General features: G+C 46.2%; 1 long non-coding RNA gene across 8 annotated transcripts in view; it reads right to left on the bottom strand.

The window, feature by feature from the left end:
• LOC310900574 overlaps window positions 1–11,337 on the bottom strand; it is a 42,415-nt gene extending 31,078 nt beyond the window's left edge. For 5 of the 8 annotated variants that reach the window (XR_014585225.1, XR_014585226.1, XR_014585227.1 and 2 more), the window contains exon 1: window positions 9,090–11,337. This is a non-coding gene — a long non-coding RNA (uncharacterized lncRNA). The remainder of the gene's footprint in view (window positions 1–9,089) is intronic. The other 3 variants (XR_014585230.1, XR_014585231.1, XR_014585232.1) reach the window with 2 other exon arrangements.
• Between the last annotated feature and the right edge of the window lie 8,741 nt (window positions 11,338–20,078).

Genomic DNA, 20,078 nt, shown 5'->3' with positions numbered 1-20,078 from the left:
TGCTGGTGACTGCCCAGCCCTCTGGTCTGCCCAGATCCCTCTGCCAGGCCTCTGTGACCTCTCATCACTCCTCCCACTTCAGTGTCATCCACACATTTATCTACCAGGTCAGTGGGAGCAGCACCCTTACACCGCCCTTTCAAGGCAGTAAGCCTGTAGGAGAACAAGCCCCCACCCCAGGTGTTGGTGCTGGTTTGGATTTAAGTACAGGGCAGCACACAGCTGATGGCTGAACTGACCCAGGTGCTGCAGGGCAAGTGAGAGACCAGGTGAGGTGCTGAGCTGGGGGCACAGTGGTGCTGGTGCTCCACACCAAGTGACACTGTCGCATGGTGAGGTGCAGAGAGAACCAGTATTTGTACAGCAAACATCCTACAAGGAGTATCTTTAAGGCACTAAAATTAAAATAAATGTGCACAGAAAATATAAAAGTGTCTTCATGTGAAATTCAGAATGAGCAGTCTGTGTAAGATACTGAAAAGCCCTTTTTCACCAGCAGTAAATTTATTAATTGGGACTGTCAATGTTAGAAATGAACAAGTTGTAGTTTCTCAGACTAGAAAACTGATTTTAATCTGGATCTTAACAACACATGGGAAACTTTCAAGTTCTTGCAATATCACATAACGCACAGCTTGTCTTCATCTTTGTAAGACCAGAAGCTGACTTCAGCTCCCAGCACAAGAGAGCCTACATCTCAGCTGAAGCAAACCGGGGCAAGGAGCATCACTTGAAGTTACACATTTCTTTCAGTGCCTTTTTAAAAGTTGAAAGATGAAGGATGAGTCCAGTTGTGTCAGAATGACCACTCTGCCTCGGACTTCTACAAGACTGCATCTGCTCCATGTTGTGCTGGAAAGGCAATACTTTTCTCAGAGGCAAGGCAGGGAGGGACTCTGGTCAGCTGGATCCTTCCTGCTGCTTCTGCATTTTTACTGCTTCATCACGGAGTCATTCCACTGAGTTATGCCCTGTTGGGCTGTTACTGCTGCTGAAAGCAGGCAGCTTCGTTCTGCAGCACTCTGGCATTCCCCCCCTGATCGCTGTTTCTCCAGGAGAGCTCCCCTGCCCAGCACCACACAACCCCCAAGCTCACAAGCTCCCACCACCCATTTTCAAGGGCTGAAGCACATCTCCTAGGAGGAGCCAGAGAGCCAGAGGGAGTTGGGGTTGTTCAGCCTGGGGAAGAGAAGACTCCAGGGTGACCTTACAGCAGCCTGACCAGGACCTAAAGGGGGCTATAGGAAAGCTGGGGAGGGACTCTGTCAGGGGGTGTAGTGATGGGACAAGGGAGAAGGCTTTTAGACTAAAAAAAGTACATTTAGATTAGATATTAGGAAGAAATTCTTTACTCTGAGCATGAGGCGGCCCTGACACTGGCTGCCCCATCCCTGGCAGTGCCCAAGGCCAGGCTGGATGGGGCTGAGGGCAGGGGGCCAGGGGCCCTGCCCATGGCATGGGGCTGGAGCCAGGTGGGCTGTGAGGTCCCTTCCAACCCAAACCTTTTGATGATTCTGTGTGCTGCTGAGGCTCAAGGCACAGGCATTAAAATCACAAGGCAATATCTTCTGGCAAAGGCCTTCATGATGCAGCTCATCAGCATCATAAAATGAAGTGATTTTCTCCTTAATATGAATCAGAATATTAACCACAGATTCCCTCATGTAAGAGGATCAAATTAACACCTTTGAGCATAACCAGGTGAGTTTCTTGTTAGGATACATCTTTTACTGCCCAGTATTGATCAGAGCTACAGCATCAGCTATTAGCTTTGACCAGTGAGCATTGACTGCTCCAGACTGCTTCTCATACAAAGCAGGGACCTGGAGACATCCACCTACTTCCAGCAACAGATTGACTCAAGACCAAATACATTGCTTGGGTATCTTTATTTGGAACATCTCATATCCACATTACCTGTACTGAGGGCCATGGAGTACAGCATCCTGCTACCTGAAGCCAAAAATCCAGTTATTTTCTGCCCTTTATAAAAACCTGAGATCCCATACTATTGGCTACCACACATCATGCACTTGCATAATTACTTTATTCACATGCTACATGCACACGCAGTCACTCAGCAGCGCTTAGTTCAGAATGCATATGTTTCAGTGATGCAGGGGGACATTTCTGCACTTGTACATAATCCTCCTGCTTTCACAGCGCAGACCTGGGAGCACATCTCCACTAATCCCTTGACAGACATCCCACTCGGTCAGCTACATCTGCTCAGCAGCCTTACCCTGCTCTCCTCCTCCTTCCAGGGACACAACTGGTTGCATGAGGAGGAGAAAAAAAGACTTCTGATGTCCACTGCAGCATATTTAATACTCCAGCACAAAACAAGACTGGCACTAGCAGGCTCCCCAGGGAGCAGTATGACTCGGGGTGCGCACACCACGGGCACCCAGCAGCAGGCACAGTGCTTCCAGCTGGTCAGGGAGAGCAGGCTGTCTGCCAGGCTCTGCTCTGGCTCTCAGGAGAGAAATACCAGCTAAGTCATGCCGAAACAGACTAATGCTGGTATACCAAGTGGCACTGATTCAGATTTGCACTGGTGGCAGAAAAGAGGAACTGGCGCAAGGCAGGATACTGGAGATCACATCCCATGAAGGATGAGATGTGCCCAAGTCTTTCAGTCAGAAGATTTATATAGCTTTATCAGCTAGGTAACCTATAAAGGGAAAAGCACTCCTTGATAACTCATTCTATTATTATAGCTCTAACATAGCTGCATCTCATGCAATGGCAAAACAGAATCTCACCACTTAGGAGCCCTTAAATCAGCATGAACAGCACATGCAATTTTTCACATCTATTTCCGTATAAGTTTAGTAATAAAACTAACATCTTTTGAATCATGTGCAGTGACTACAGCTTTACAAAAGCCAGCGAGAAGACAGAAGTGATTAACATGATGCCATAAAATTGTTACAAATTTTCCTGTTTGAAGTTTGGAGCAAGCTAAGAGCAAAATAGTGCAAAGACCTGTACTCTTTGGAGGCATGCAGTGAGTGATAGTTAAGGCCAGCTATAGAAGATTAAGATCACCTGACTATTACAGACACTCCATATGATCTTGAAACAACAGGTTTATTTACAGAACAGCCTAGAGAGAAGGAAAAAAAACAGAACAGAAAGCAGAAAATCCCCAAAACACCTCTAAAGAGGGGAATATTGCCTGGGGCAGGAGTGAAAGGGGTCCAGCTGTAATGCCTGAAAGCACAATGTCACAGTGCGAGGTAAGAAGCCCTCTCACAGGGAGCCTGGGGCCAGCCCCTGGCTGAGCACCCCCACATCCCCATCAGGTCCATGCATGGGGCAGCCAAAGCCTCACCCCAAGATGTCAGTGAGCGGTGTTTGTGCTGCTCCTCCTGCGCAGCAGGCAGAGGCCAGGGGCAGATTTAGAAGCACTGTCCAGTTGCAGACACTACTCTCAGTCCCTCAGATACATTTTGGCTACAGGAAATTTATAACCCATGCCCTGCTGATTTGCAGAGCCCATTAAGGAGCACGAGAGCCTGAGCCTTTGCTCCCAGGCTGCCTTAGCAGGGCAGGCAGCAGCGGAGCAGGGAAGGCCGGTGCTGGGCTCGCTGTGCTCTTTGCAGAAAGCAGCTGGTGTCAGGGCAGCAGACATCCAGCCTGGTCTGGAGCTGCCTTTCTGCTGACTAAGGCTGCTCAGATGGCCTTTGGGCTGCTCTGAGTTGCCAAAACCCCAGGGACAGACACTAGCCTGGAGCTGCGGGGTAACGCAGGTACCACCTGGTGCTGCCAATGGCATCAGCCCCTGGTGCAGGCAGCACAGAGCACAGGGCTGCCTCCTCCGGAGCAGCGATGGGAGCCAGGACTTTGGGAAGGGATGGGATTCAGTCCCTGGGGGAGGAGCGGGCACAGCATCAGGTGCCCATTACCTGGGAAGGTTCAGCACCATTTCCAGAGGACTACAAAAATAATCCTAAAAGCAGGCCTGATGACGATCAGATGTCTGATACAGGATTTGTTCTCCACTTATGCTTTTGATATCTTACCCAGCATAACACAGGACTCAAACACTCTGCTTTTACCTGTTCACTTTCTGCTTCCTCCTTACAGGGCATGTAAACACCTATTTTTTCAATGAAGTCAGGCAGTTGCCAAAAGTAGCAATTTTCAGTTGTACTTTTCACCCAGTATATCTTAATTGCTAAAGAAAACAGGCTCTTACAGCTTGTTTTATTCATACCACCTATTAATTTGTTCTTAATCACTAGCCCCCTGCTGAGTCACATCTCCTTAGTATCACAGCTATTACTCTGGTAGGGAGGTTAGATCATTTCTGTTTGTGTGAACTCACTAGGGCACTCGGTGGTGGTTTCCCCACGAGTTTGCACACTTGCATGACTGATTAGGTTTCAGATGAGAGCAGCACCCAGCGGTGTCTCAGGAGCAGGTCAGGGCATCCTGCTACCAGATCCTCTTGTGGAACTTGGATTGATGTGTGGTATTAGTACACAGAGAAAGCTCTCTGGTCTCATCCCTGACCATGCTGTACTCTAGAAACTTGCTGATGTTTCAAGAGGCCACTTTCACGGCCAGATGTAGTGCACAGCCCATGCAGAGCCCAACACTCCTCACTCGTTATGGCCTGCAAGCCCCAAGGGGAAATTCAGATAGACATTTCTGTTGAAATTACCCCATTTTTCAGGGCCTATATACATATTTAACAAGCTTCCAAATGAAGGCAACCACATTCCCTTCCCTACAGGATTTTCCAGCATCAACATATCTCTTGGTGACTGGCCAGAGATACCAGATCATGGATCTCAAGGCTCCTTCTGTTATGGTACTTGTGGGAACATACTGACAAAGACAGTTTTAGATAAGAGCAGCAAAGAGTCCCTGGCAGGAACAGGGAAACTCATTCATGGCCAGAGCACCATGGGCCCAGAGCTATACACAGGAGGAGCAGTCTCTCCTTGTTATGGTCAAATAATCAGAAATCAGAGCAGACAGGAAGAAAATAGGCTGTAAAAGTGTCAGACCACTCAGACAAGGAGGTACAACTCTGGCAAAGCATGAAGATTAGCAATGGAAATGGAAATAAGTTAATTGCTTCTTCCATCCTCACAGCAGGTGTTCTGGGAAAGGGAGGAGAGAAAGGGGGCTCGCAGGATTTGGAAGGACAGAATCCAGACGTTGTGTCAGCTTTGCTCCTTCTTTTACATAAGTCTTCTTAGTCTGCTGTGTCAAAGATACAATGCTAACAAGTCACCAAACAATGCTCTAAACTACATTTAACCAACGGGCAGGTGACCTGGTGCCTTTCCCCAGAGCTCACCAGGAGCTGTGGCAGGGTTCAAGCGAAGTGGCTGTAACATTGTCATTGCTGTAACTCAACCTAGCTGTGCCTCCTGTCCTTTCCTTTTCAGCGAAAACCAGATTAAAGAGCTGTTCTGAAACTAAAAACATTAAAAACTAAGCCAAGGAATGGGTCTCCACCTCACAGCAGAGCAGCACAGAATCAAGTTAAGGACAAATCATCTGATTTATACAGCGTCCTCGGGACAGTATCTTTGTTCACCAGCAGTGCTGCACACAGCCTTTTTCCTTCCAGCTTAGAAAAATATCCTCCATCAATGACTGGCAAACACGGGATGCAGCTCCTTGCTGTTCCCTAACCAGGAGAGCAGCACGCCCTGCTAACAGCAGGGACGTGGGCCAGCACAGCCACACAGAGTGCACAGGCTGGATTTTTCTTTTTTAGAGCTGTGCAAAAGAAAACCCTGTAACGTCAGAGTGCTGACCGGGGGCATTTAAACAGCTAGCTCCATCCTCCTTCTGGAAAAGGCACAGTAAATTTCAGGAAAAGAAAAGCACCTTAAGGCAAGTTTCCTAGGACCATTTCTTCCCAGACAGCACATATCACAAGAATACTTGTCCATGCTGGTTTGACCCTTTTTAGCTTCTGTTGAAGAAGGGTGAAGATGCAGGCATGTTTTGTTCTCACTGTAATAGCAAGAGGACCAGTCACTACAAAGCTGATAGAGGAATTGTAACAAGGGAAATAGCCACTTCAGCTAACGATCTGTCAGCCCCTTTGCCTCAAGGCAAGTTGCAAGGCATAGAGACACACGCATGCCAATGCCTTCCCTCTTGGTGAAAGAAAGTCTTAGAGAAGCCAAAACAAAGATAAAACTGGATTTGCCTCATTCGTGCCAATGCATCCTTCCCAGAGGATACCACAGACTGTAACTGCAGATCTGGAGAGGTTCCTTCACAAAACCCAGCAAGCAGCCCCTCAACCACCCCGACACAACGCTGAAAATACTATTTTAGTGAGCCTTAGAGCTCCACGTGGCACGAAGGCACCGTGTGCTCCTCCAGGCAGGCCTCTCGGAAGGCCGACCTTGCCAGGCCAGCCCTGCCGCTAACACCGCCTGCCTTCATCCCCTGGCTCCATGCCCCCGGGGGGAGCAGCCTTCCCCTCTGCCTCCCACGAGCCCGGGTTTGAGGAGCGCCCCAGGGCCCGCAGCGCAGGCTCTGCTGAAGGCCTTCTCTGCATCCACCACGCTCACCAAGGCAGCTGGCCCCAGCTGACCACACAGGGACACTGTCACAGCCTTGCTGCTCAGTGGGTATGGGATGCCCCAGAGCAGTTTCACCAGTGCCTTGGTACCTCCACCCGTAAGAAAACTTTCCTAGGCCTCTAAGTCACCTATTCACATCTAACCTGCCGTGTTTGCCTGGCCTCGTTTTTGAGAAAGCTTCATTTAAATGTATATATAAATAGATAAACTTTTGCTTGCAATCACTTCCTTGCCTTCTCCCCTGAGCCCTGGAAGATTCCCTTGCTTTTTCGTACTGAGTTTTGGCACATAGCTTATCTAAGCTCCTAACGGGAATTTGCAAAGCAGCAGCAGGCTGCTCACAGGCTCCTTGCTTTTTGGTTGCTCTTGAAGAAAATAGACAATAAAAGAGACAGTTACCACAATTTTCTTCTGATATCCTATTTTTTTTGACCTCTGTCTGGATATATTGGCCTTACAGCCTCCTCCTGCCTGCCACACCTCCCTATATCATGACTACTACTATCTTGTATGCCAAATGCTTCTTCAACCAGACTCTCTCCCCTTCCCTTGTCCAGGTCCCAGGTACCAACTTGTCTTGTTTTAAAATTAACCCTCAGAAAACACAATTTAGTGCTTTTGTAGTTTTTATCTTTACACCTCATCCCGCTGAGACATTCACTGAGCCTGTAGGAGAGACCTGAGCCCTCCCAGGAAAGCCCCCTCCCACATTTCTGCATCTTCCCAGCCTCACGCGACAGATCTGGATGGCACCCGTCTCACAGAAGGTCTGGGAGTACGGCTGCAGCACTATTTATTTTGTCAGTCCAAGATGTCACCTACAGGGACTCCATAGTACTTGTCTTTTCCAAGATTATTGTAGTGTCATCACATGCAATACTCATGCCTACTCATTCCTTTTACACTGACAGCCTGGCAACACATCCACATCCCTAAAGGCTGCATAGAGTAGTAACTTTGTCCCTCAAACATATGAAAAATATTACTAGCTTGCTGAGTTACAAAATAGCTTCATATAGGCTGTGTAGTTTTTTAAAAACACCTTCTTACACGGTATTTAAGCCTTAGTAAGTCCTAATATTAACTTCAAGGTTTTTTTTCTTTTTTTTTTTTTTAAGACCACATCAACAACAGCAGCTTAAACATATAAGCAACTCAGGCAGGTAGCTATGCTGAGTCAATGCGCTTACTGCTTTGCTCTGTATCACTTTTAACCTTATTAAGAAGCACATCAATATCAGCACGATGAAGATTACGCTGTTTTAAAGAGAAAAAGCACCCTGCAAATAAAAAACTCCCCACATGGACTGGAAACCTCTCTCTGGAGGGAGCACAAACATTCACTGTCTTTCCACTTACAATTGATTGCCTTCGGAAAGAGGCAAACAAGTCAATAGCAAGAACGATAACATGAACCAGAGGCATCAGATTAAGAAAAGAGTAAAACAAAAAGAGCAACAACAAAAAATATCTTCAGAGTGCAAGTTTAAATCCAGGATATTGGTACTTAAACCGTGAAAATATTTAGTCTGTAATTATAACACTCATATACAGAACAACATACACCAGCAATTCCACAGGAGTTCAGTTGATCACATAGGTTTTCATACGGCAGATATGATTACTTAAACCAGAAGAGGAAACACTGCTCAGTTCACATGTTTTCAGCTAGTTTAAGTGACAATAGACATGAACCAAAGACAGACTCAAAGAGCTTGAAGAGTAATAGGCTGAGTCTGCAGAGCCCTGAGGAGAGCGCCACTAACATTCCTACCTTCATGCAACTAAGTGACTTCTGCAGAAGTTAAATATATATATACACATATATATATTATCTCTGCTGTCACCGTAAGAGGATTAACTATCATGAAGTGTATTTGCTGTATGCAGGGCACACCACAACCTGTGATCTTAAGTGTCACATCAGGAGCCACGTGGGCATTCTGCCCCATGCCCATCAGCTACCTGCCCACTGCCTGGCACAGAGACTAGGCTGGCTGAGCACTAAACACCATGCCCACAAGGCAGCTCACTTTCAGATCAAGGAAAGCTTGGGTTGGAAGCTACCTGCAAAACACTAGCACATTGAGCTAGCTAGGGAGCTGTGAGCCTACAGGTGCAGGTTTAAGCCCGCACAGCACAGAGCCACATCTCCACCTCCACTCTCTTACAGAGAGCTGCTGCTGCAAGCTGCCTGCTCTTCTGTAAGTCTCACATCACAGCCTGAAATCAGGAGGTGACTTGTGCATGTGTTCAAGCTCTGTTACAAGAAGAGAGCATACAGCCTTTATTCCTATCAGCTTCTCATTCTCACCTGTGCTTACGCTTCCCTCTATGCTTCCTTCCCCAGTCTAGCTCTCAAAAACACATTAAAGCAAATAAAGTAGTCACGCTTCTACTATGGCAACTCCATTGCCATCCTCTTAAGTATCTAAAAGAGAGAATGAATGGAAATCAGAACCTGAACATAAATCCATCCCCTTGAAACACCTACCCACGTTATGCATTAACTTTCTTACTCACCACACAGCTAGGATCTCTCAGGAGCCACCAGCACCCTGCTAGGAAGGAGCAGGAGCCTCCTGGGCTGCCTCCTTTGAAGGGCCATCAGCCCTCCTGCAGGTGATGATCATCAGATTGCGTTAAGATTAGATGGAGCCTAATTACGACCTGCTAACTCTGCTAGACTGATTTGGATCAATCACACTAAAACTATCAGAGCTGCAGATTACTTTAAACTGAAATTAAGAGGTGGAATTAGCATTTCAATCACTTAGGGAACTCCTCCCAAACCCACCGATTTAGACATACCATCCATACCCCATTTGCTTCATTTGCAGTTTTATTGCACAGCATGTCTGTCCCATTGCCTACCATGTCATCTGTCTCCTAAGAATCACACAAATGACTTCTGTTAAAAGTACATCGCATTTACTAATATACTACCATGATTATGTTACTACTACTGTCTAAACTTGCACTTCATTAGTAGCCAAAACACAGTGTTTAGCAAAGAAGTTGCACTTTCTATTCTGTGTGTGCAGAGACCTAATGCTCTCCCTTATCCACGTGATACGTTCCCTGCATGGGCATTTTGTTGCACCCCTACAGCATGATTTATTTATCTCAAACAAACTCCTTAAGCCTAAAGTTTTCTACCTTGTATAGCTACAAAAGGAAAATATTTCAACAAATTTGATACCACCCAGAGGAGCTGATTGCGGGGATGGGAAGGCTGGTGGAAGGGAATCAAAAGATTATTTTGCTGATCAGTTTTGGTGATTAAAGTGGCCGACTGTAGGGGAAATCATCCCTAACCCACAGACCCTCAGTCCTGAGGGCATCTTCAGGAAGCATTTGCAGCTTGTGCACAAACCCTCTTCTAAATGTAGGGTTCTTCAGCAAATTGTTTTTAAAAGAGAATTAGAAAGATTAATTTAGGAACAAAGGGACATGTTCTAATTGCTGTTAGATACTTCAAGGCATGTTTCATGGGACTATTAATAAAGTGCCCCAAGGGAATGAAGAAACCAACACATCACATTCAAGACAAGAATTAATGACCCCATAAAATACTCCCTGGTGTACCCTGAAGCTAAACTGAGAATATTTATAAATTAAAAATTAACATTTCCAAGCCTCCTACTGGCAGCAGCTGTATTGCTGAAGAAGACATAAGTGACAGCTTTAAAACAACAGAACAAAACAAAACCAAACAAGAAAACAACACAGTAGCAGCACTCGCAATATACTTTCTTTTTTATCAATTCCTGCTCCTGATAAATGACAGATGAAAGCTGGTATTACCATGCTAGCAGCAAACTTGTTATTTCTGAACTTGTTCACAAGATGCAGTATAATAGATTGCTGATATTGATGTTACGTTGACAATCCTTTGACCTTGCAAAATTTCACAGAAGAAAAATGCATAGGCCATGGACTGAGCTGCAATTTTTTTTAATGACAGGCCAGTGAAGATTGAAGGAACAGCTTCCAACCATGTATCAATCACTGTTTTTCACCTCCTTCGAAACTGAGAAAAAACGTTTGATAAATGACAGTATTTTAAAATTTACCCAATCAAAATGTGTTTTGGTCTAAAACTCTAACATCAAAATCTCACATTTGCACACTTTGGTTTGACAAGGAAAATCATATGTTTTGCGGAATTTACTTCACCAAAATGAGATTCATTGGAGTCCGTAGAATGAGAACTCAAGAGTCAAGGCTTGCTCGTAATAAAGGCTGGCCAGGGAGCAATTTTATTTCGTGAAGAATGTAGATATGGTAGGTACTGGTGAATGCTGATCTGCATAGCAGCAGAGGGAGCCGCGGGCCGTTTGTGCCCTCCCCGGGGGCCAGGCAGGACGGGCGGCAGCACGCTGCTGGATGGGGCAGGATGCCCAGCAGAGCGCTGTTCCAGCACGGCCAGCATCTTTCAGCCTGGTCCTGGGTCATGCCACCACTCACGCAAAGTCAAACATTTTCTCAGAGAAGTCCTGTATTTTGCCATGGCACTCGGCAGGCCGCTCCCTTTATCCACAACCACGGGCGCTACCCGGCCGCTCGGCGTCAGGAGAGCTGCTGGCTCCTCCAGAGGAGCGCCCACCTTTCCTCTCTCATTGCAGACCGAGAAAAAAAAAAACTGCTCAAGTCTAGTTAATATAAAATAATAGAATAGAGGTATCATGAATCAAATTTTCAAGGTATTTGACTTAAAAATATTTATTATTCACATTAAAAATACAGGCATTCTCAGGGAAAGAAAAAAACAACCAAACAACAATATAACAACAAAATAACAACAACAAAAACACAAAACCACACTGGATTAATATGCAAGTAGCCAAGTAGCCAACATATGAAGAAGCAAACATCAGCTGGACTTCACCAGCACCTGTGCTCCTCTCAGGGCCCTGCAGCGTCCAGTATCAGAAGCACTGCTGCGATACCTTCACTAGCATCCGGGAGGAAAAAACACTTCATGTGACAAAATCATTTGTGGAATGGGCATTACCTGCAGCAGAAAAACCACCTAAAACAAGGTGGGGAGGATGGGCCTGTGCAAACACCACACTGCCAGGGCAGCCAGACCGAGCTTGTGCAGCCCGGAAGCGCCGTGCGAGCCAGAGAGAGCCTGCCCGGGGCACAGCTCTGCATTGCTTCCGGATTCAGTTTGGGTAATGCCGTGCACTAAGGACAAAAAAAGGAAATATTTTTCTTTAACATATATTTCTCACTTTTCAGATCTTTCTCTGTTTTCACTCCTTTCATTCTGACATTGTTTTACAAATTCTTGTTGAAAGAAAAGCCACACTGTTCGGTCCACGCTGCAGCCATACAGCAGCACAAACAAAACATGCAGCCAAACCATGACACTCGCCCGAGGAAGGCTCGCCGGCAGACCAGCTGCACAGCATGCTCTCCGTTCCCCTGCCCCCATTCTCTGCACCCCAAACTGACCCATCAGTTTTGCGACTCATTGCAGCAGGAGTGGGAAAAGCCCCTTCGGTTCTCCTCCAAGCCGATATGACTGCAGTTGCAAATTATTGTCTGTTTATACTGCAACGCCATCTGCAAAGCCCCTTTTTGGTATAAATTATATGTTGGGTACAGAGCCTGGACCACAGCTATCAAAACCTCATCAAGAGTGCTGCTTACGCCAACAAACGATCCCGTAGCAGCTCCATTTCCCGAGTAGCTTTGGCAGCGGGGATGGGCCAGCAACACAAATAGATGCTGCCCAGAGTGTGGTTTTACTGCTCAGTGTTTTCTCTTTCTGGGAAGGCTGCTGTGCCGTGCCTGAGACCTGGCAGCACGCAGCAAGCAGGGGGAGACCGGTGGAGAGCGGAGGGGAAGGGGCAGAGGAGACCTCAGCGCCCAGCCACATCTCGCAGCCTTTGGTTCACCCCTCGGGCAGCAGCACCCCAGGCACACATTTAATTTGCTTCTGTAGCTGAAGTAGGGGACAAAGGTCAGCAAAACAGAAAAATTGATTTCCAGGCACATCTCCACAAGTTTTCCTACTTTAAAAATGATGTTGGTGATCAAAAGAATACATGTTAAGCTTAAGAGTGTCAATTTCCCTTGAACACCTTAAAAGGGGTTAAAACCCCTTAAAAGGGGTTTTGCAGCTTGCCCTTGCCAGGAGCTGGGGCAGTTTCCAAGTCTGAGTGCTATCCTGCACTGAAGAGAGAGAGTTTGGAAACACCAGGCCTGGCCACGCTCAGCTCAGTGGGCAGGAGGTGGCTCACTGGAGCTGTTCATGTTGTAAATGGACAGAGAGAGCAGGCAGGCTAAAATCGCTGTTGGTACTGGGAGAGACAAACATGGAAATCAACAAATACGGGAGATCTATGTGGTAATAACCAATCGCGCACAAGGTACAAATATGTTGGAAAAGCTATGTTTTAATTTTCTTGCTCAGTAAGAATGTTTGTTCGTGCTGGATTTCCAAAGAAAACCTGGCATTTTTAAAAACAAAAGCCTAGCGAGGTGTTCGGTGCCAACCAGGAAATCAGGGCACCCTCGCTCTTCACTTCTCCTTCCCACTCCAGCTTCTCATGGCACAGGGCTGTACCTGGGGGTTTCTGTGGGGCAATCAGCACATCCCTCCCCTCTGCAGTGGTGGGACCTCAGTGACGGGGTGTCCCACGTCCCCCCATGAAGCCTGCCCGGGCCCTGCCAGCTCCAGCACCCCACATTTCCAGCCAGGCCAGGGAGCTGGGCTCGAGGCAGGGCTCGGGGCAGACCAACGGGGATTTCCATCTCTGACTCTCTCCGCAGACGCAGCTGAAACTTAGGCACTCAGGCTGGAAATGACAAATTAGGCACTGAATTTGCTTGGGATCTTGAGCTTCTCAACGGCTCGTGCACAGAGCTGTGGGCGAGCGGGAGATGCCAGGCACAGCCCACATCTCTCACACTTTTTCTCACAAACAAACCTCCTGGGAAAACAAAATGGTCAATAGGATATAAATCTAATTATAATACAACTGAGCCTCTGAGCTTTTGCCTGAAAACTAAGGCCTTTGAATTTTCTTCTTTCAAGGGATCACGAAGGAAATCAGGCACATTTTTAGTTAGAGCAGGAAGTGCAGGATAAAAACTTGAAAAGCTACCTCCCCATGAAATTGCCTTAACTGTCCATGTCTGTTAAGCTTCTAAGTTGCTTAAACCTCTAAATCACTCGAATATTCACAATCCTGACTCTGGCACCGATGTACAATTTGGCACGATTGCAACTCACTGGATGGCAGCCTGGAGAAGAGGCTACAGCAAGCAGTTGGATAATTTATTAAACCTTTATATCGCAAGCACCGGTCACTAAGCCTATTATTGCACAGCACACAAGTGAATTACAATTGTGGTGTAGAAAAGGATTTTCATATTTCAGTGTCTTCTCCATTCTGCTCTTTGGTATTGCTCCCTTATCAATTTTGCTAAAAGGACTTGCACATTTGCCAAGGTACGTATTTTATAATATCACCTACTCGCTGCTAAATTACTCACAGCAGTTAGGCAACATCCACTGTACCATATGTTATTGGGATAAAAACAAACACACACACACAGAAAACTTGAAAACAAATCTTATGCAAAGAAATATTATTTAACTCTAAGGGGGAAATTGAGGCTTCCTTTCCTGCACCGTTGCCTCTTGCATTGCAGAAGCCCCTGCAGTCTGGGGGCCATTGGTTTTGCGGCAGGCACTTACGGCTGTGGTTGGGCTGTCCCACAGCAGCCCACGCTGCGCCCAGCGAGGAGGCACCCCCGTGCCTGTCCGGCTGCCTCCCACACGGCCACAGCACACGGAGCACCCCCAAGGCACAGTTGAGGAAGCACCAGAAGTGTCCACAGCCTGCAAAAGTCAGCAGCCAAGTGCAACGCCCCTAGTCTCTTCCCTTGCTCAGGGCCCTGAACGTATGTGCTCTGTTGATATGCATTGTGCTGACCTTAATCTGTGAAGGTCACAAAAATGATAGAAAATTACACATATCCTTAGCTAACTTAATAAGCCAATTCCGTGGAGGGTCGTGGCAGATATTTTGTTATTCATGACCTTGAGGTTCTAATTCTTAAGTGATAATGAGATGTAACCTACACGTTTTACAGCCAAGAGTCTGGTAATGGAGAGAGGTTCTTTTCACCTTGGGAAGCTTTACTCTAATTTAATACATAACAACCAGAAAATGATCTTGGATTTCACACCTTTTTGGTGCTATCACGTTCTGTAACAGTGCAGCAAACTCCCCATTAGGTATCGCTTCTTATTTCTTCAAAAGACTATTTGAGGAAAGAAGAGCTGAGGTGCAAGGCTGTTTCTTAGCAGGATAGTGGACAGGGAAACCAGAACCATTGGAACCTATTTATTTTAAATGATAAAGATTCAGTTTACATATTCAATAGAAAGCCCTTGTTACTTCTAAATGAGGCAGAAAGCTGCATATTCATTAATTTATGAGATTTGCAGTAAGTGAAAACCAAGCACAGATGCACATGAACACACAGTAAATAAAACTGTTTAAAAAATCACATTTTATAAAACAAAACATTTCAAAAAGAAATGTTTTATTTTGCTGTTGCTGGTGTTTTTTTTAGATAACCTATTTATTTAGCATTTCCACAAAAAACAAATATAATGCTTGGACAACACTACCAAGAAGTAGGTTTGATACAATAAGCCAGACAATACTTGTAGCTATACTGTTTGGTGCCTTTGGTGTTTGACTGCCAGTCTCGCAAGATTTCTCCAAAAAGAAAATGAGCTTACAGACTGTTAATGAAAATTAACAGCGAACCACATAATCTAGTTACAAATGGCTTACACAGTTCAGGCCTCAAAAAGTGTATCCTTCTTTTTTCCTAAGTGTAGGTACAAGTGCAGCTTTTTACTTCCTTTGAAGTCTAAATAACACTAGCAATAAAAAAAAAAAGGCCCTGTGGTCTGGGGCACTGTGGGGCGCAGGGAGGTGGCTGACCCTCAGGGTCTCTGCCTGGTCCTCACCGACGGAGCAAGAGCTTGGCAAAAGCTCCCACACCACTCACTGGCTGCCCAGCACAGCACCAGTCACTGCCTGGCCTGGGGCAGCCCACAAATTTGATGAGCCTCTAAATGCTAATAAAAAAATGCTGTTGTTTGAAATATTGCCCCAAATATATCTCAAGCACACAAAGTAATGCTTTTTACATTCATGTTTGCTTAAAATCATTTTTTTCCACAGCGCTGCTGTAACCGAGTTGTGGTTATGTCCCCAGAAGAAGGAAGAGACGTGGACATCTGCTCCCCCCTCCGCCGCTGCCCGACGCGGCCGTGGCACCGAGGTCTCACCTCCCACCGCGCTGCCAGCCGTGCCTCCTCCGGCCCTGCTCTCACCTCTGCGGCAGGGCCTGGGGTCCCCGGCGGTGCTTTCACTGGGAGAGCCCTGGCTTTGCCACCTCCTTCTGCAAGGAGATCAGCAAGGGAACATCACCACTGTTTTGCCACTTCTTTCCAAATTTCAAGCCTCTTCCCATTAGGAAGCCCGACGATCTGTGAAGACTATAAACCATCCACCCAGAGACAGTGGTGGCTTTTAAAGCCTGAGCTGCTGCCAAGTTTTCCAGCTCCGCAGCAAAATGCCATTCCTCTCATCTGCTCAGCTTCCAGCTGCCAAAAGCAACGGTTTGCATCTGTCAGTGCCATCTTGTTTCTCTAAATTCAAGCCCGTCGCCATTTGGAAGCATCATAATCAACAATAAATGGTCTGTGGGAGGCTGCCGTTCAAAACACACTCCAGTTAATCTTCATTTCAAGTTGTAGGTTGCAGATTTCTAACTGCCTTCTCAGAAGAAAACTGTCCTTGAAGTGGAAGGGTCATGAAATATGTGAGGAATCCCTGCAGACGAATCCTTACAGATGTTGTGAGAATTTTAATCAGGTGTCCTTTACTCTGACCCTCACCAACTGATTGCATTTATTACAGCAGGGAGAAGGTTTGGGCACTGACCACAGATGTCATCCTGCCAGTGTCTTGTCTTCTGACAAGCCTCTCAGTCATCCTGAGTGTTCTTGCCCCCATACAGACAAAAACTGTTCATGCATGGTCTTTAGTCAATTGGAAACATTATGGTATTTTTTCATCTCCATATTTTTAAAGATATATAAAAAAGGCCTACAGAAATACGAAATTACATTCCTCTGTCCCTAAATTTGATGAAACAGATATGCAGAGATGATTTCAAGCAAGCATCCAGAAAATTTCTTTCCAAAAGCACATCTTTCTAAAACTCATCTTCCAATTTTGATTGGAAAGTCTCCTCCGAGACCTTACAGTGGCCTTCCAGACCTAAAGGGGGCCTACAGAATATCTGGGGAGGGTCTCTGTCAGGGGGTGTAGTGATAGGACAAGGAGTAATGGCTTTACACTGAAAGAGGGTAGGTTTAGATTAGATGTAAAGAAGAAATCCTTCCCTCCGCGGGCGGTGAGGCCCTGGCGCAGGCTGCCCCAAGGAGCTGTGGCTGCCCCATCCCTGGGGGTGCCCAAGGCCAGGCTGGATGGGGCTGGGGGCAGGGGGCTGGGCATGGGTGGCCTAAACCATTCTGTGATTCTGATTCTTTCTATGATTCTATGATTATAAAGCTCAGTGCTTTCCGGCCAAGCACTAGCAGTGGCAGCCCCTGCCCCCTGGGCCTGACACGGGGGACTCCCTTCCCTTTCACGGGACAGGCAAGTAACTGGGCCGCTGCTCTTGGTGGCTTCCTACCAAGGAACAGGGTCAGAGTTTACTCTGTTTTGAACCTGACTGAATTATACGTCTCTGTTTAAAATTCAAGGACAGCATAGCCATATAATCTGTTTACTAATGCATAATTTCATCCATTTTCTCCTCTTTTCTGCTACTGACTTTTAGTGTCCTTAGCATCTCCTCAGAATGAAGCCCTGAAGCGCACGGCAGAGCACTGGGCTGGACTTAGAACTGTGGCTGGAAACTTGGCGGTGCAGGGACCCAACACTCAGGTTGGATTCGAGCAACAGGTTTCAGAGCTCAAGCAGGAGATGCAGCCGAGAGGGCCCAGGCTGGCTCGGCGCGAAGACGTGTGCCAGCGCCGTCTGGCTGTGCTGTGGAGCCACACTCCCCAGCAATCACATGGATCACAGGCTCCTACCACCGAAGTACACTTCAGCAACCAAACAGCTATTAGCTTTGATTATTCTCCCATTATTCGGTCATTCTCAGCAGAAATAATCTCCTTTTGGGACTGTACTGAACCTGAAGTGTTTCTCTGCCTTTGGAATAACTGCAAAACCAGCTGATCCAGTCTGGCTGTTCTGAAAAACCTGCTAGGTACTGAAACCTACCTATCCTAGGACAAAGATGGCCAAAGGACTCTCAGCAGGTTGCTCCTCTGCTTGAGACATCAAGAAAAGCCTTCAGAAGGGTGTCACATTGTCCAGAGCTCCTCTCAGCACAGGGAGTGACAGAGAGATGGTCTAGGAGAAGGTCAGGGTGTGGAGGGATGAGAAAAGTTTGTTGGACGTGCCTGGATTGTCCCACCTATTGAGTTAAAATGTGGCTGCGTTTTCATAGATGTATTTTAATTTTTTTAATAATTATATAGCTACTGAGAACTGAGGGCTACTGCAGAGAACCTGGCAAGATTTTCCCTCAGTTAATGCTCCATGTGTCCCTGCTGGTAGGGACACACAAACCTGTTGCTCCCGTATACTCTTTGTAATATTTTTCCTTAGAAAAATATCCATGACATTTTTGCCATGTGAAGAAAAACTGTATTTATTACTGCAAGAAAGGCTATACCGGGTCAAACCACAGATCCAACAGCCCAACTGTCTGTAACAGGACAAAAAGCAGGTGTCCAGGACGTTGTGCACTGTGTCTTAGCCCTATAGGATACTTCTATGATATAATGCAAAGTAGACTCAAATTTTTGTTACTGTGTTAAGACATCTTCTTGCCTAAGACTTCTGGGAGGAAGCATCAACTGAAATATGAGGCAGATCAGAGGACATTTGGGAGACCATAGAGCATGATGGCTGCAAGTGTTCTGTATAGGTCACACATCTGCCAGATGAAATCTGAGTTCCTGAAGACTTCCTATGTGGTATTAGACTTTGAAATTAGACTTTAGAGCACTTCCATGTCTCCAGACATAGCTCTGTCTTCATTTCAGATGTACTGCTGTCAGTGGAAATTCTCCCATTAACTTCAGAGAGTTTTGAAGCAAACCCATACTGCATACCGAAGACACACCATATACCTGATAACATAAGTTTTGCACAAGACAAGATGGTAGATTTCAAAAAGAGAAAAAGGAGATGTAAGAAAAATAAAGCATATGTCTGAAGTTTCTCATATGTTAACAAACATTTCAGAAAGAGGCAGAAAAATATTAGAGGGATGTGCATTAGAAAAATAGTAATTTATCTAAAATTTTAAAAACTGTATGTCTGAAAATGATTATGCAGTATAAGCACATCCTCTTTAACATGGTTACTGGTCCATGTCTATTAAATCTAGACATGAGAATAAAGTGCCATTTCTTTCTATGCAAAACTGTCCTATAATCAACTTGGGAGAACTGAAAATACTTCTGTTTGCTTGCTTATTTCTCCCATGGAATGTAGTACTCAGAATTGATTCCGAATATGGGAGAGAAAACCATCGCCACCCACCAGCTGGATGTTCAAAGCCGCGCTGCCGCACAGACCCTGGCTGCCGCCCATGCGGGAGCCTCCTGCTCCCCAGCGGCAAAGGCAACGCAACGCCCGCCTGCCCTTCAGCCTGGCCTCTGCTGTGCACCCAACCGCACCTTGAATCCAGCAGCTCCCACGCACCAACTGCACCCACGCACCAACTGCACCCACGCACCCAATGGCACCCACGCACCCAATGGCACCCAGCAGCCCCTGTGCACTGGCACCAGACGCCCAGCAGCACTCCGACTCCTGCAGAGGCTTTTCCAGGGATCCAGCTTTGGCCTCAACCAGTGCCTCATCCAGGCTTGGACAAACAGGATCAAGTTGCTGGCTGCCATTTACAGTTTAGTCATTTGGCACTGATCAATTTTCATTACTGTGATACTGTGACTTGCTTGGAAGTTATTAATGGCTGGAGGAAGACCAATTTTGTTCAAATTTTATTATGACACATCTGCACTAGCCAGTCTGACACACTAAATATTTATGAAGTATGTCATTTTTCAAACACACAGATTGAGTCCCAGTTCACTTTAATCTACAATGAAATTAAAAATCTGCAAATTTTACTGCCACAGTATTGCTAGCTATTGTCATTTTCATTTGTATTAGCAAATCTGAGCCTATTTAAACCACTAATAGACACAAACTGCCAGCTTTCCTTTGAGATTTTGTAGGTATTAGCACACAATCTGACCATTCTGAGTGCTGCTGTATTCTTCAGCAGGGTACATATTTCACTGTGTTGCCACCAAGGACATAGTTTGGTTGGACTGGGTGATCTTCGAGGTCTCTTCCGACCTAGATGATTCTG

The sequence above is a fragment of the Anser anser genome (assembly GCF_964211835.1).
Source record: "Anser anser genome assembly, chromosome: 5".
Taxonomy (NCBI): domain Eukaryota; kingdom Metazoa; phylum Chordata; class Aves; order Anseriformes; family Anatidae; genus Anser; species Anser anser.
This window is presented reverse-complemented; position numbering and strand designations above follow the sequence as displayed.